Source organism: Lipotes vexillifer, unplaced genomic scaffold, assembly GCF_000442215.2.
Source record: "Lipotes vexillifer unplaced genomic scaffold, Lipotes_vexillifer_v1.1 scaffold602, whole genome shotgun sequence".
Taxonomy (NCBI): domain Eukaryota; kingdom Metazoa; phylum Chordata; class Mammalia; order Artiodactyla; family Lipotidae; genus Lipotes; species Lipotes vexillifer.
This window is the reverse complement of record NW_006790307.1, coordinates 1,304,112-1,321,240: the sequence shown is the minus strand read 5'-3', so window position 1 is coordinate 1,321,240 and position 17,129 is coordinate 1,304,112. Positions and strand designations below refer to the sequence as shown.

The 17,129-nt window shown below is 35.9% G+C and overlaps 1 protein-coding gene across 1 annotated transcript in view; it reads left to right on the top strand.

The window, feature by feature from the left end:
* FRS2 (fibroblast growth factor receptor substrate 2) overlaps positions 1–17,129 on the top strand; it is a 117,957-nt gene that overhangs the window by 39,379 nt on the left and 61,449 nt on the right. The window contains exons 2-3 of the mRNA XM_007463552.1: positions 3,959–4,054; positions 4,949–4,991. The gene's annotated coding sequence lies outside the window, so the exon portion shown is untranslated. The remainder of the gene's footprint in view (positions 1–3,958; positions 4,055–4,948; positions 4,992–17,129) is intronic.

Here is a 17,129-nt window from a genome sequence, read left to right as displayed (position 1 = left end):
ATATTCTTCTGATTCATCCCTAATGCTACATGTTTCTTATTAATGTACAACAGTGAACCTTCCTCTTTTGTCCTCTTATTTAAAACAGCTGTGGAAGAATGGAACAAATTTCTCAAATGAGCAGCCTGGATTTACATGTTACTCCTGTGGGGCAAATGTGGTATTTGTGACTAATAGTTTTATTCCAGTTTACTGCAGATTATAACAGTGAAAAAGGAAGACTGAGATTTTGCATTTTGGAGCTGTCTTTTTCTGGTTTGGACAAGTTATTTAACGACTCTGTTTTGTTAATACCTTTCCCATAGGGAAGCTCTGAGAATTAAGCAAGCTAATGTAAATTTCTGGCACATAGAAGTTGCTCGGTAAAAGGTTGCTTTAATATCACTAGCCTTTTTTCAAGTGGTTGAACTTGCTGAAAGTCTGGTTTCCAGATGAATGGGGGCATTTCTGCACAACAATATTCAAGAGTTCTCTTCACGTTCCTCCCCCAAAAAGCAGATTTTAACATTAGATTCATCATCTAACTCTTAGAACCCCAGCTGATTGTTTTCATAATACTTCTGGTTTATTTTTGTACGTAAGGTCTGATAGGCACGTAACAAATGCTTTGTGAGCCTTAAACTAAGTGAAAATAGATTGTTCAGATGAAAGGTATGTGGATAAGTCAGTTTTGGGGCAATTCTAGAGAACTCTTGCCAGAACTGGTATCTTTGTTTTGGTCTTCAGAGACTATTAAATATGATCACTGAGTCATACTTGCTGTTTTCTCTGTCCCCTGGCTATTTCTCTTAAGACCCTGAAGCTTGGCCACCACACGCAGGATGTTTAAAAGGCAGCGTAGGCCTTAGCCCAGGAGGAGTTCGTTTATTTAAAAAAAATAATTAAGTTCAAACATCCCTACCATGTCATAGCTAGTCTAGTCATGTTACAGTTAGTGAGTTCTTTTGATTTTTTTCTGGTGGTCATGGTGCCTAAAAGGTAATAGATAAATGTGGAAGTAGTTAAACTTTTCCTGAGATTACTTGGAATTTTATAATGTAATCTCAAACAAATCCCTAAAGGAGTGGGAGGAAAGGGAATGCCATTTATTTTGCTAGTTGTTTTTTAATGGGACTCATATAATTCAAATCTTTCATCACTTCTTTCTAGGGTTATGATACAGATGATTTAAAAACAAAACAAAAACTGAAAAAAAAAAAAAAGCCACGCACACTATGGTAGCTATTAATTCTTTGAAGTTTGGACCATAAGAATCTTTTAGAAGGGACAGTATAACTTCATAGATGTTTAGATACAAAGATACAAAAATTGATTACATTTGTGTTTCAAATGATTATCATCTCCAAAATTTATGACTGACTTATCCTTACATATTCTCTGCCAGATGAGGAAATCTGAGGCAGATATTTTGGGCTTGCCTGGGGTACCAGGGTGTATCTCTTTAATTAGATAACTTTTAAAAACCAAGTCCTAAAGGAAGTGAAGGAGGAATTAGTACAAGTCCTGAGGCACTGAAGTGAGAACATGCTTGATGTGTTTAAGGAAAGAGGTCAATGTGCCTAAAATGGAGTGAACAAGAGGGAGAGTGGTAGGAGATAAGGTTAGAGTTGGGGAAGGTAAAATCAGATCGTGGTCCTTATGGTCTTTGTAAGGATTTTGGCTTTGAAACTGGTGAGATGTACTCAATTAGAGGGTTTGAGCAGAAGAATGACATGATCTGATTTTCTTTTGAAAAGGACTAATCTGACTGATGTGTTGAGGTGAGCAAGGGAGGAAGCTAGGAGATCAGATGGAGAACTATTACAGTAATGCAGATGAGAAATAAGGTGGCTTGGACCATCATAAGAGTGGAGGTGGTAAAAGTGGTCATATTATGGATATCTTTTGAAATTGGAGCTCCCAGGATAAATACCTAATGAATAGTGATGAATACTTCTGCACATAAACTCTAGTTGATCCCTTTTTAATGATGTTAAAGTTAATCACTGGGTTCAGGTTTTGTAGCCTGATTATCCATTATAAAGTTTCCCATCAACCTTTTATCTAATGGTTTTAGCAACCATTGATCAATTTTTAGATTTATTATTTCATTAACTATTACAAAATGGGTATTCTCTAATTCTGTCATTCCTTCTACATTTATTTTTTGGAATCCTATAAAAGAGGGCTTTCACTTACTGACTGGTTACTCTGGGGTACCTTTCATATAAGAAAGGCTGGATAAATACTTGATTCTTTTCTATAATCAATTTTCAGGATAATTAGTTCTTGCTCTAGTGACAACCAAAGATGATGGATTTTTTAAAAAATACACTTAATGTTTCAGTCAGTGGTAATCGTTATCATTTTGATGTTCAAAATGTCATTATCGTTTGATGTTAATTTGACTTTAAAACATGTCTTCAAAGTAGAAACTATGAAACAAGATATATTCTGAGGAGTCTAACTTGCATGCCTGTCCTTTCCAACTTGCTTTCTCTTTCCTCTGTAGACAACCATTTAAAAATGATTTTGGTTTATTCTTCCACCACTTGTTGAAAGGAAGAAAAGCAATTCTGTAATAATATTTGTATTCCCCCCCAATTTTTTTACTAAAAGAGCAGCATTTTGTGGAATATTAATTCAGCTACAGGATGGGAAGTAGGGGGTACTACTGGGTTCCTTGAGGGTTATTGTTGAGATCTACTTTTCACTCCTTATAAAAGATTTATTCTTATATTCCTAGCTGTCTCCTCAAAGAACATACATGTTTGCAAAAGAAAAAGACCCTCACCCACACTATTTGGCAATATTTAGGAAGACCACACGTCCAGCAATTCCCCTTCTAGGAGTTTTTCCCAGAGGTTGCGCTAATAAAATTACAAAGTAATAGATGCCTTTATTCTGTTCCTTGAAGTTCGGGGACCATGTCTTGATTGTCTTTTATTTATTTATTTTTTGTGGTACGCAGGCCTCCCACCGTTGTGGCCTCTCCCGTTGCGGAGCACAGGCTCCGGACGCGCTGGCCCAGCGGCCATGGCTCACGGGCCCAGCCGCTCCGCGACATGTGGGATCTTCCCAGACCGGGGCACAAACCCGTGTCCCCTGCATCGGCAGGCGGACTCTCAACCACTGCGCCACCAGGGAAGCCCTTGATTGTCTTTTAATTATGGGCTTTGTTTGTTGGCGAAAAGAAACAATACTGATGATGTAGTTGGCATTAACATTAATGGTGTATGTGTGGAAGAAATGGCATTTTGAGACGCCATTTTGGCATACTGTCAGGTTAAATATTTCATCAATTAACATTAAATCATTCATAAAGTTATTCATTCTTTCGATGAATATTTACTGAACACTTATGGCATGGCAGTCGTTGTCTTAGGTGCTTGAGAGATACCAGCAAATAAGACAAAAAAATCTCCTTTGGAGCTTAGATTTCTTATAGATGTGAGGGAGAAACAGACAAGCATAATAAATAAGCAATTAACTTACTGTTTTCTAATGTGCAATTTTAGGGAATTCCCTGTCAGTCCAGTGGTTAGGACCCGGCGCTTTCGCTACCTGGGCCTGGGTTCCATCCCTGGTTGGGGAACTAAGATCCCGAAAGCTGCACGGTGCAGCCAGAAAAACAAAAAACAAAAACAAAAAGCCAAATGTGCAATTTTAGGGTTCCTTTTCTACATCTTCCTTTCCTCTTTTTCCGGTCTGTAAGTGGCATCCGTAGGAATTGCAAGAGTCTGATGGGTGAAAGGGATTGAGGACTGAAGCGGTTGTAGATTTTTATACTGAGAATGTGTAGCATAACTGTATAATTCTGGTCCCTCCCACCTCATTCTCAGCCCAGTTAATGTTTTTTATTAGAAGGTTGCTTAAGAACTGTTTTGATAGTTCCCTCTAGTCACTAATATTTAGATAATTGTCCTTAAAGATTTTATATTTTTGTTATAATATGTTCTTAATTATATCTTTATTTCAGAAATGACCATTAAGAAGTAGACGCCCAGATGCCAAAGTAATGAAACAGTCAATTTGTCATAAAGTAAGATGCAGCTGTGGCTTTTCAACCAGATTAGTAAGTGTGGCCAAATTTTTTTTTTTAACTTTATACTTACTTTATCTACTTTGAAAAACATTTAATAAAAAATGTAGTGGACTTTTAAAAAAGTGTCAACTTGTATTTCTGTTTTTCCTTTGGGCTGTAGAACAAATTCTAGCATATATCTCTAGAAAATGTATGTTTTTGCTTCACTTTTTTAAAGAACTATAAAGTTAATATTATAAAATTTTAGTTTTGAGGAAATATATGAAAAAGAGTCACTATAATAATGCTCTCCAAATACAGCCACTCTTATAATTTTTGGATATTTGTTTTCCCTTCTGGTCTTTGTTCTATACATTTAAAAAAAAAACAAATTATGATCCTAGTGTTGTAAAGAGTATGCTTCTTGTATATCTTTTAAAATTAAATTTGTTAAGATGTTTCTTCCTGGGAATAAAAATACCCTTCAGAACAGTGTTTCTTATTGGAGTGATGAAAATGTTCTAGAATTAGGTGGTGGTGATGGTTGTGTAACTGAATTTTACACTTTAAAGGGATGACTTTTATGACATGTAGAATAGCTAAAAGATAAGGTACCCTTCAGAATATCAAATCTTGGCAAGAGTAAAACCCAATTAAGTACTAATGTCTTAGAATATGTAAATGTGCCACTCATTATTATGTACTTAGCAAAAATGATTTGATAGTAGAGTATTTTTATAATACAATAATAAATTTTATAATAAATATTTTAATGAAGATAATAACGTACTTTTATTATTTGAGACTTAATATTTCTTACGCTTTGTTAATACCAAATGTCATAATAATCTAAATGTACTATGCTAGCATTTTGTAACTTTTCATTTTCAAAAGACTTTCTATTTGAAACTAACATTTCAACTTTTCTACCTGAAATTTTTTTAGGGACAAAATTGTATCTATTTTTCTCAGAAGAGAATTCCACAAGGTAAGACATTGTTAATATAGTAATAAAACAAATATGGTTGAATATAGGCTTAATTGCTCTGGCTTTTTTTTTCTTTTTATCCTTTTCCCTTATTTCATATCTTTTCTGGATTATTACAAGATTCTCACAATTTTTTAGCTATTCCTTTACTACCTCAGAATTTGCTAGCAAGACACAAGTCATCTTATTTGAAGTTAGGATTAAAAGGGTGTGATTAAAGTAGTCACCTTGAAACTCAAATACTGCTTTTCATAGTCACAGCTTATTCCTAGAATCCTTAGGAGTGAGTTTGTCCATTTTGAGAAAAAAGTTCCTTTCTTTCATTGGGGCCCATTTACCTTTTACTTCAATGGATAGTACTATCTAAGTGACATTAGGGAGTAGTGGGTTTATAGAAGCTCTCTTAGAGGCTTTAAGTTAAAGGAGATTATTTAGCAATGCTTCCACCTATGGAAATTGGGTAGCTCCTATATTTAGTTTAAAAAGTGGAATGCTTCCTACCAGCTAGATAATAAAAGATTGAGTGACAGGTAGTATTAAAGAAAAAAATCCTGAATGATCACCTTGACAATGGATTTTAAATCATCATTGATGTACATTATTATTCTCTTTAGACTTCTGAAGGATGAAATGTTCAAGTGAGTAGATAGTAAAATTTCCTTATCAGTGTGCCTACCCTATGCCAGATACTTAAAATCAATTGCTTGGCAGCATTAAGAGCATACTTTGGTTAAGTTTTCTCAGGAACTTTTGGCATAGGTAGTAGTGGTCCTTGCAGAGTAATTCAATCTGTCAACTGGAAATGTTTATAAAGTGAATTATTCAGATCAATAACTTTCTCATTTTTTCTCCTTTTTCAGTATCCTATGTCCTGAGGGTAACATTCACCCTCAAACACAATTTTTCCACCTGCTTTTGAAACTGCCACAGATTTAGTTAATCAAGTCAGTTTTTATCCTGATAACTGAAAATAAAGTGTTAAAATAAAGGGGACCCACTAGCTGATAGGAAGGGAGAGCAAATTTCCAAGTGTTCATTTACAAGTTTCTTGTGAAACTCTTTTGCCCTATTTTTTTCTTCTACTTAACAGGGGGTTAAGGGAGGGGATCCTAGAACCTGTGTATAGCACTATCTGATCTTCCAGGGCACTACTCAAAGGCATTACTTCAGGAGAAATCCAGATCCTTCTTTTCCTGGACCACAATGCTTAAAGTAAAAACAAAAACTTCAAAAAATTTAATCTTAGTGAACTTGATCTGTTACATCGTTGTCACTGTTCTTTTGGCAAATAAAATGTAAATCTCAGACATCAGTACAATGTATCATACAATGATGATGAATTATATTGTCTGTACCCTTAGGGTTCCCCTGTACCTGTTCAATAAATATATATTTTTGTACATACCAGGTGCTTTCATAATTTTTTTAGAGTAGAAAATAATCTAAAAAAGATTATTCACCTTTATATAGTATTACCCTGCTACACAGTTAAAGGTATTAAAGGGACAATGACAACTTAAATTATTGTTAACCCTACACTTAAAAATGGCTGAAATGGTAAATTTTATGTTATGTATATTTTATCACAATTTTAAAAATTACTGTTTAAAATTTGGGACAGCTTTGTTTGTTATGAAGGAGGATGGCTTTGTCTGAAGTACCAGTTTGTTGTTGTTGTTTTTGCCTCTGTCAAGAGGCCCTCTCCTGCCACTATTCTTCTAGGTCCCAGTAGCCACACTTCCCTTTACCCTTTGGACTGTGAGGTGGTAACAGCTCTAGCTCTAGCTCTAGCTCTTGTGTAATACAGGTTTAACTTCTGGTATCCACTATTGACAGTTCAAAGACAAAGAGGAGTAAAGAAATGCAGAGAATTTCATGTTAACTAGTCCAAAATTGTATCTCAAAACATGTTGCTGCTTATGAGACACAATGTAATTAAATGCATGCAGAATTTAAAATGCACAAAAATTTGCATCTTTTTATACTAGCTATTGTACCTTGTTTTGGAGTGCCATTTAAAAAGAAAAGTATCAAGCTGAGAGTTGAAGAAAAAGTAATCCTTACAAAATACTACTATACTCAAATGGGAACATGGCCTGAAGTGTCAGGGTGATAATAAGGACCCACAGACAACCATGGATTTAAATAAAGCAGTAAGAATTCCATAGACGGGAGAAAGGCCAGGTATCTAAGCAGTCACATGATTATCTTCTCCAATATTGAAGTACCAGTTTTTAACCTCAAGTACAGGAGTATTGAGTTAATGATATTCCTCAGTTTGTGTCATACCCATTTATCACTGGTTCATTAAAGGACTGTTCTTCCATTTTCTTTTATAACTAGTCCCTATACAAATGACCTTTAAATGTGTTTGGTGTGTATCGTTTTGTTTATATCTTACAAAAGGTTTTATTATTTTATGTGCCTGTGTTTTAATTATACATTAGGTCTTAATCTAATTCTTATAGTCCCCTCCACCCTCCTCTGTCTTATTTTTTCCTAAGATCTGGCCATGTTGCTGAGTGTTCTTCTAATTTGTTTTGTCCAACTGGTACATTGTATTCCAGGTTGTTTATTAAAATGAAGCTATTAAATGTAAAATTTAACACACTTAAATGTGTAAGGCACGTAAAATGAGCATTTAAGAAAAGGTCAATTTGTGCTTATTTCTTAATATTAGAATTGAAGTTGAAGAATGCAAATTAGATCCTGTGGAAGATTAGAGGAAATATAAACATCTGTTTAGAAGGCTGTCTATCTAGGAGTCTGTTAGAACAGTCAAAGAAAAGAACTGTAGGGCCTAACAAAAACGTATATTTTTTGTCTAGAAACAGTATATTAAAATGCTTAGGTCTCAGTGTTAGCTGGTAAAAAGCCTTATGGTTGAAAGATAATACCAGTAATGTTAATAGAACCTCCCCATTATCTGTTGCTTGTTAATTTCTCCATTAAATTATATATGAACGTTCATCTTATTTCCTTATTACTTCACTGAAGCAGAATCATGTTCTGTGAATTTCCAACACTGAATCTAACACAGAGTAAGAACAGTACAAATGCAAGATTCTAAATTTGGGATGCAGAAAGACAATTTCATCTATGGTAAGCACAGTATCAGCAGAAGTAACTTCTCTTGGATCCCCTAACTAGAAATTGTCAGAAAGTGGGAACTTTAGAATCTCCAAGTCTGTGGTGATGATATGCCTTGTAGTCGAGAAGAGGGGAGAGGGGAAAACTCCTAGGAGAGGATAAAGTGGGCCCTGACATTACATTAAAGAGGATAATGACAGCACTGATCAGATCAGGGATGGGCTTCTATCAGGTCGAAAAAAGCTGACAAGGTACCTTCAGGGAGCAGTTTCTTTTTGTGGAAGGAGGATCTTAGGGGCACTTAGTTCTGGAGGCCAGGCAGAAATGTGGAACTGATTCAGTAGTAGTGGAATGGAAAAGGGTAAGGGAATTCACATTTGCTAAAAGCCAGTGTTGAGGCTTTTTGAAAGAAGTCGTTACTTACATGTCAACACTTAAGTATTTGTAAAATCTTTGCCGGGAAGACTGGACCCTCTTGATATTGATTTGGTATCCCATGCATTGTTGAATACTCCCCACTCTTTTTAAAAATAACAGTTCAGGTAACATAGTCCCTTTCTCTGATTTCTTAAATTTTTGAGTATTTCATATGGCATAATAATTTCATGATTTTTACTTTGTTATGTTAACACATGCCGTAAGTAGGACAGATAGTATTATCATTTTACAAATCGGGAAACCAGTAGCAGAATTAGCTTTAGATTCTTTTTACTAATCTACACTGCCACCCTATCAATGGATATTTTGCTCTATATAGAAGATGTAATTACAAGGATAGTTTTAACATGGAAGAAATGTTTCTAACCAAAAAGAACCTCATAGCCTGAGAAGTTTAAAAAACACACATATACAAACAAAAATAAAACCAATAAGTAATGTAGATGGTATTCACTTAACCTTAACGTTCACTGAAACAGCACTTAATAAATTAATATGGATTTTGTCCATTAGTTATATAGAAAATTATTTCATAAACTTTCCAACTTAGAACAAATACCATAAATTTAAATTTTTTTAGTTTTGAACATGCCTGTTAACTATACTTAAAAATTAGGTGTTTAATTTTAACAAGTGGGGATTAGAATCCTTTTGTGGGTATGGAACAAGCAGTTTGATCTCACATTACTTCAGAATACGGTAATCCCTCCCTCCCAAATAATTTGTTTGCAGTATGAAAGTCAGGCAAACTGTATTATAAACCTGTATCTTTTATCCTGAGAGACTTACTTTGGTTCAGACCCAGCTTTAGTGGTACAAGCACAGATCAAGATTGGTTTTGAGTAATCCAGTGCTATCCTAGGTCATTCTAGGTCTGGAGGGTCCTCAGATATACTAATCATTTGGTCTCAGTACCTAGTTTACTTTTGAGCCTGTGGAAAGATTTCACATGTAGATGGTGGGATAAAGGGATACAGATCAACTCATAATCTATTAAATAGATTGGAGTCATAACACTTCGAAGCTTAGCAATGTTTTTGTTGTTCAGAAATAGGCTATGACAGGTCTTCTGACTGATTTCTTATTATATATTAAGGCTTCAGATGTTACAGTTCAATTTAAGTAAATTTTAACTTTCAAAAATGTGGATAGCTTCATCATTTTATAAAAGAATACAGTTATTTCAGATACATTTTTGTTTCATGTTCCATTCTTCCTTAGAATTCCATATGAGCTGCCTTGATTTTATTTTTTAGCCATTTGCTTTTAGATTAAAAAAAAATAAAAGAAAGAAAACCTCAAAATAGGTTGAAACTCGACACAAATTGCTGCCGCAGAACAAAAGTGCTGATCAAGTTAAATCAACCCCTGCAATGTGTATTGAAAAGAAAACCTCTCCTCTCTCCCCCAATTTGAAGAACAAGCATATTCCCTGCCAAGAAGGGCTGACTTTAAATGGAGCAGCTGTCCATATTAGGAGCATAGGGTTGCTAAGGTGACCATGGCTGTTTGGAGAAGAATGCAGCTGAGAGGGCAAGTTCTTGATGTGTGAGCTGAGGGAAGGAATGTGGTGTGATTGTGCATCATTCCTCGTAATCACATGCTCACAAAGTGCTGTGTGGGCAGCATGTAGAAACTACAAGTCTGAGTGCTGGAGCTTGTGTGTGGTTAAAATCGTTTTGTTTTCATGTGAGCCAGAGGCTTACAGTTTAGGTTGAAAACATTTATCTTGTATATATATGTGTGTGTTTTGGGTAAAGGGAAGGATGTTTTTGATGGTGGATGAAATGGGAATGGATTTATTTTCCTTGGTGGACATATACCTTCATATTGTTAAAAAAATTTATCTTGGGATAAATGTTCTTTCCAACTCATTCCTTCAGTCATATATACAGTGTTAATAGATTCCCAAGTGCATGAGGTGTTCCTTGTAATTGCGTTTATTTCTTTTCCATTTTTAATTTCAGAATTATTTGGAAGTCCTAAGAATATGTTGTGTATTTGCTCCATTTCTTCTTCTTTTTTAAAAGTCCTTACTATTTCTCCAAGGGATATCTTATCTTAATATATTAAGTGTTTCTTCCCTAAAGCATCCAAAGATAGGTTCTGGATTTTGGTAAAAAATATGATTGAAGGAGCAGTGGGAAAGGTCAAAGAAACATCCCACTTACCTGAAACACTATTTAGATTTTACCATGGGCATCATTGCTAATATTTGCAATGAGATACAGACACAAATGTTGATGCAGACACTTACTGAACCATGAGAGTGTTGTTTTTTAAATTCTTGTTTCCAAGTCCCTACAATAATGTGTTGATCTTAAGTGACACTATAAATATAATATGTAAGCTGTGAAGTAGTTGGAACATTGACTGCTCTGTGTTACATTAGCATTATATTATTTTGTTCATATAGTCTACTGGCTTTGACATGATTGCTCTTTAATTGAATTATTTTTAAAATATGGAGGGAAATTAAAAGATTAAAACATTTGATTTTTGGATTCGGTTGGTTAGTTGACATATTTCATGTATACCTTGATAACTTTTGATGACATTCTCTATAAGCTGTACCCTTTCCTCCCAAACACAATAGAATATAATTGATTTACATATATACCTCATAATAGTCCTTAACTTTAATACAGTTAAATATATGGGTTTTTTTTTTCTTTATAGTTTATCTTAATCTTTTCCTATTCAAAGGTCATAAAGATATTCTTTTCTATCAACTAAAAGCTTTATGGTTATACTTTTTACATTTAATTCTTTTTTTTTTTGCGGTACGCGGGCCTCTCACTGCTGTGGCCTCTCCTGTTGCGGAGCACAGGCTCCGGACGCACAGGCTCAGCGGCCATGGTTCACAGGCCCAGCCGCTCCGCGGCATGTGGGATCTTCCCGGACTGGAGCACGAACCTGCGTCCCCTGCAACGGCAGGTGGACTCTTAACCACTGCGCCACCAGGGAAGCCCTACATTTAATCCTTTAATCTCTCAATAATTGATTTTTGTGAGAGGTATGGATTATGAATTGATTCTTTCTGTATGGATAATTGGTTATTCCAGCACTGTTTATTGAAATAGTTCTTCATTTCCTTTATGATATGCAAAATTCTCTTTTTCATAAATCAAGTTTTCATATATGGGTGGTTTCCTTTCTGTACTCTTTCTTCTGTATCTTTGGTCTGTTTGTCTACCTCTGAATTATTACTGTACTTTCTTAGATATCTTCAGATACTCATGGTTTTGTTTCCTGTCTTATTTCTGATCTCAAAGGAAATGCTTTCAAATGTTAGCATTTAAAATTACACTTGTAGATTCAATAACAAAAAAAACAACCCAATCGAAAAATGGGCAAAAGACCTAAACAGACATTTCTCCAAAGAAGACATGCACACAGCCAGTAGGCACATGAAAAGATGCTCAGCATTGCTAATTATTAGAAAAATGCAAATCAAAACTACAATGAGGTACCACCTCACACCAGTTAGAATGGCCATCATTAAAAAGTCTACAAATAACAAATGCTGGAGAGGATGTGGAGAAAAGGGAACCCTCTTACACTGTTGGTGGGTATGTAAATTGGTATAGCCACTGTAGAAAACAGTATGGAGGTTCCTCAAAAAACGAAAAATAGAGTTGCCAGATGATACAGTAATCCCACTCCTGGGCATATACCCAGACAAAGCTATAATTCGAAAAGATACATGAACCTCTATTTTCATAGCAACACTGTTTATGGTAGCCAAGACATGGAAACAACCTAAATGTCCAACAGATGAATGGATAAGAAGTGGTATATATATATATATATATATATATATATATATATATATATATATATATATATATATTTACCCACACACAACGGAATACTACTCAGCCATACAAAAGAAGGAAATAATGCCATTTGCAGCAGCATGGATGGAACTAATGATTATCATACTAAGTGGAGTAAGTCAAAAAAAGAAAGACAAATACTGCAGGATATCACTTATATGTGGAATCTAAAATATTACATAGATGAACTCATCTACGAAACAGAAACAGACTCAGATACAGAGGACAGACTTGTGGTTGCCAGCAGGGAGAGCAGGTGGGAGAGGGAAGGAGTGGGAGTTTGGGATTAGCAGATGCAAACTATTATATATAGGATGGATAAACAGCAAGGTCCTACTGTATATATCGCACAGGGAACTATATTCAATATCCTGGGATAAACCATAATGGAAGAAAATATAAAAAAGAATATAACTGAATCACTTTGCTGTATAGCAGAAATTAACAACATTGTAAGTCGACTATATTTCAATAAAATTAAAATTAAATTACACTTGTAGGTTTTTTTTTAAAGAGAAGAAACCCTCCTTTATCAAGTTAAGGAGGTTTCATTGTATTCTTAGCTTGTTAAGGGTTGTATTTTGATTGTTTTAAATCATGAATAGATGTTAAGCTGTATTGATCGGCTTTTCTGTAACTCAAAATGATCAAATGTTTTTCCCCTTAACCTGTTAATGTGGTCAGTTACCTTGATTTTCAAATTAGGCTAACTAAGCATTCCCGGGATAAACCCAATTCAGTCACACTGGATTATCTTTTTTATAAATTACTGGATTGATTTGCTTATGCTTTGTATAGGATTGTTTTTTACATCAGTGTACGTGAGTCTAGCCTGTAATTTTCCTTTTTCATATTGTCCTGGTTGGATTTTTAAAAAAATCTCTTTTTTAATGATTATAATTTTTTAAAAATTGTAGTAAAATACACCTAACATAAAATTTACTTTCTTAATCATTTTAAAGTAGTTAGTGTTAAGTATATTTACATTGTTCAACCAGTCTGCAGAACTTTTTGCAAAACTGAAACTCTGTGCCCAATAAAAAACTCTTCCACATTTCCCCCTCCTCATGTCCCCTGACAGACACCAGTCTACTTTTCTTTTTATGCGTCTGGCTGCTCTAGTTACCTCTTATAAGTGAAACCACACAGTATTTTTATTATCTTTTTGTGCCTGGCTTATTTCACTTAGTTCATCCAAGTTCATTCATGTTGTAGCATGTGTCCAAAATTTCCTTTTTAAGGCTGAATAATATACCACTGTATGTATAAAACATTTTGTTATCCATCCTTCTGTCAGTGGAAAGTTATGTTGCTTTCACCTTTTGACTATTCTGAATAATGCTGCTACGAACTTGGACGGGACGTGCAAAATATCTCTTTGAGACTCTGCTTCAGTTCTTCTGGATATATACCCAGAAGCAGTATTGCTGGATCAAATGGTAATTTTATTTTTAATTTTTTGAGGAACCATCTTCCTGTTTTTCATAGCAGCTGTACCATTTACCTTACACCAGCAATGCACAAGAGTTCCAGTTTCTCCACATCCTTGCCAACACTTAACTTTGTTTTTTTTCCCCCAATCTACTGTTTTTTTGATAGTAGCCATCCTAAGGGTGAGAAGTAATAGCTCATTGTAGTTTTGATTTGCATTTCCCTAGGGACTAGTGATGTTGAATATCTTTTCACGTTCTTGTTGGCCATTTATACATTTTCTTTGGAGAAATGTCTAATCAAGTCCCTTGCTCATTTTTAAATTAGGTTATTTGTTTTTGTTGTTGTTGTTATGCTGAGTTGTAGGAGTTCTTTATGTAGTCTGGATATTAACCCCTTATCAGAGATATGATTTGCAAGGATCTTCTCCCATTCCATAGGCTACCTTTTCATTCTGTTGTTTCCTTTGATGCACAGAAGGTTTTAATTTTGATGTAGTCCAGTTTATCTGTTTTTACTTTTGTTGTCTGTGGCTTTGATGTTATGTCTAGGAAATCCTTGCCAAATGCAATGTCATGAAGCTTTTTTTCTGTTTTCTTCAAAAAATTTTATAGTTTTAGGTCTTATGTTTAGGTCTTTAATCCATTTTGGTTAATTTCTATATATGGTGTAAGATAAGGGTCCAGGTTTATTCTTTTGTGTGTGGATATACAGTTTCCCAGCACCATTTGTAGAAAAGACTGTTTCTTCCCCCACTGAATGGTCTTGGCACCCTTTGTCCTGTTTGGATTTTGATATGATTTAGAAAGTGTTTCCCTTTTTTACTATTCTCTAGAAGAATTTGTTTAAGGTTGTAAATATTTGTTGTTCCTTGACTATTTGGTAGGACTTACCCATAAGAAAATCTGGGCTTGATACTTTTTTAGTGGAAAGATTTTAAACTATGGCTGCTTAAATTTTTTTTTGTTTTTTTTTTTGCGGTACGCGGGCCTCTCACTGTTATGGCCTCGCCCATTGCGGAGCACAGGCTCTGGATGTGCAGGCTCTGCGGCATGTGGGATCTTCCCGGACTGGGGCACGAACCCGTGTCCCCTGCATCGGCAGGTGGACTCTCAACCACTGCACCACCAGGGAAGCCTGGCTGCTTAATTTTTTTAATGATTATTCATCTATTCAGGTTCTCTCTTTTATTTTATTTATTTATTTTTCTATTTCTTTCTTTTATTTATTTATTTATTTATTTATTTGGCTGTGTTGGGTCCTTGCTGCTGCGTGTGGGCTTTCTCTAGCTGTGGCGAGCGGGGGCCACTCTTCGTTGCGGAGTGCGGGCTTCTTATTGCAGTGGCTTCTCTTGTGGAGCACGGGCTCTAGGCACACAGACTTCAGCAGTTGCGGCACGCAGGTTCAGTAGTTGTGGCTTGTGGGCTCCAGAGCGCAAGCTCAGCAGTTGTGGCGCATAGGCTTAGTTGCTCTGCGGCATGTGGGATCCTACCGGACCAGGGCAAGAACCTGCGTCCCCTGCATTGGCAGGCTGATTCCCAACCATTGTGCCACCAGGGAAGCCCAGGTTCTCTCTTTTAAATGGTCAGTTGATTTGTCTTTTAAAAATTGATATATAATTCACATACCGTAAAATTCACCCCTTTAAAGTGTAAAATTCATTTTTTTTTTCTAAAGAATAATCACAAAGTTTTATAACCGTCACCACTATTTCCAGAACATTTCCATCATCCCAAAAAGAAACCCCATACCCATTAGCAGTCACTCCCCATTCTCCCTTCCCTCATCCCCTGACAACCAGTAATCTGCTTTCTGTCTCTATAGAGTTTTCTGTTCTGGGCATTTCCTATAAATGGAGTCATATATGGCCTTTTTTGCCTGGTATCTTTCACTTAGTGTGATGTTTTCAAAGTTCATACATGTTGTCACTAGTGTTAGCACTTCATTCCTTTTTATGATGGAATACAATTCCATTGTGTGGATATACCACATTTTGTTTATACATTAATCAGTTGATGCATATTTGTATGGTTTCCATTTTTTGGCTATTATGAATAATGCTGTTGTGAACCTCCATGTACAAGTTCTGTGTGCACGTATGTTTTCAAATTTTGGGGGTGTATACATAGGAGTGGGCCTCCTGGGTCATATGGTAGTGCTATTATGTTTAACCTTTTTAGGATCTACCTACCTGTTTTCCAACTCAGTTACATCATTTTATAGTCCCACAAGCAGTGTATGAGGGTGTTTCTCCACATCCTTGCCAACATTTACTTTTGTCTGTGTTTTTGATTATAGCCATCTTAGAGGGTGTGAAGTGGAATCTTATTGTGGTTTTGATTTGCATTTTCCTAATGACTAATGATGTTGAGCATCTTTTCAGTTCTTTTGGCCATTTGTTTATCTTCTTTTTTTTGGAGAAATGTCTCTTCAAATATTTTGTCCATTTAAAAATTGTATATATATATATATATTTTTTTTTAATTTTTGGCTGCGTTGGGTCTTCATTGCTGCGTGCGGGCTTTCTCTAGTTGCGGCGAGCAGGGGCCACTCTTCATTGCAGTGTGTGGACTTTTCATTGTGGTGGCTTCTCTTGTTGCAGAGCACAGGCTCTAGGTGCATGGGCTTCAGTAGTTGTGGCTCACGGGCTCTAGAGTTCAGGCTCAGTAGTTGTGGCACACGGGCTTAGTTCCGCAGCATGTGGGATATTCCCAGACCAGGGCTCGAACTCGTGTCCCCTGCATTGGCAGGTGGATTCTTAACCACTGCACCACCAGGGAAGGCCCTGGATTTTTTTTATTGTTGAGCTGTAAGATTTCTTTATGTATTCTGGATGTTAGACTCTTTTCAGGTATATGATTTTCAAATATTTTTTCACATTCTTTGGACTGTCCTTTCACTTTTTTGATAATGTCCTTTGAAGCACAAAAGCTTTTTATTTTGATGAAGTGCAGCTTGTCTGTTTTTTCTCTTGTTGCTTGTGATTTTTTTTTTAATTTATATTTATATTTTTATTTTTGGCTGCATTGGGTCTTTGTTGCTGTGCGCGGGCTTCTCATTGGGTGGCTTCTCTTGTTGCAGAGCACAGGCTCGAGGTGCACGGGCTTCAGTAGTTGTGGCACTCGGGCTCAGTAGTTGTGGCTCAAGAACCCTAGAGCACAGGCTCAGTAGTTGTGGTGCACAGGCCTAGATGCTCTGCCGCATGTGGTATCTTCCCGGACCAGGGCTCAAACCCACGTCCCCTGCATTGGCAGGAGGATTCTTAACCACTGTGCCACTGTGGAAGCCCTGCTTGTGATTTTGGTATCGTGTGAAAGAAACTTTTGCCTAATTTAAAGTC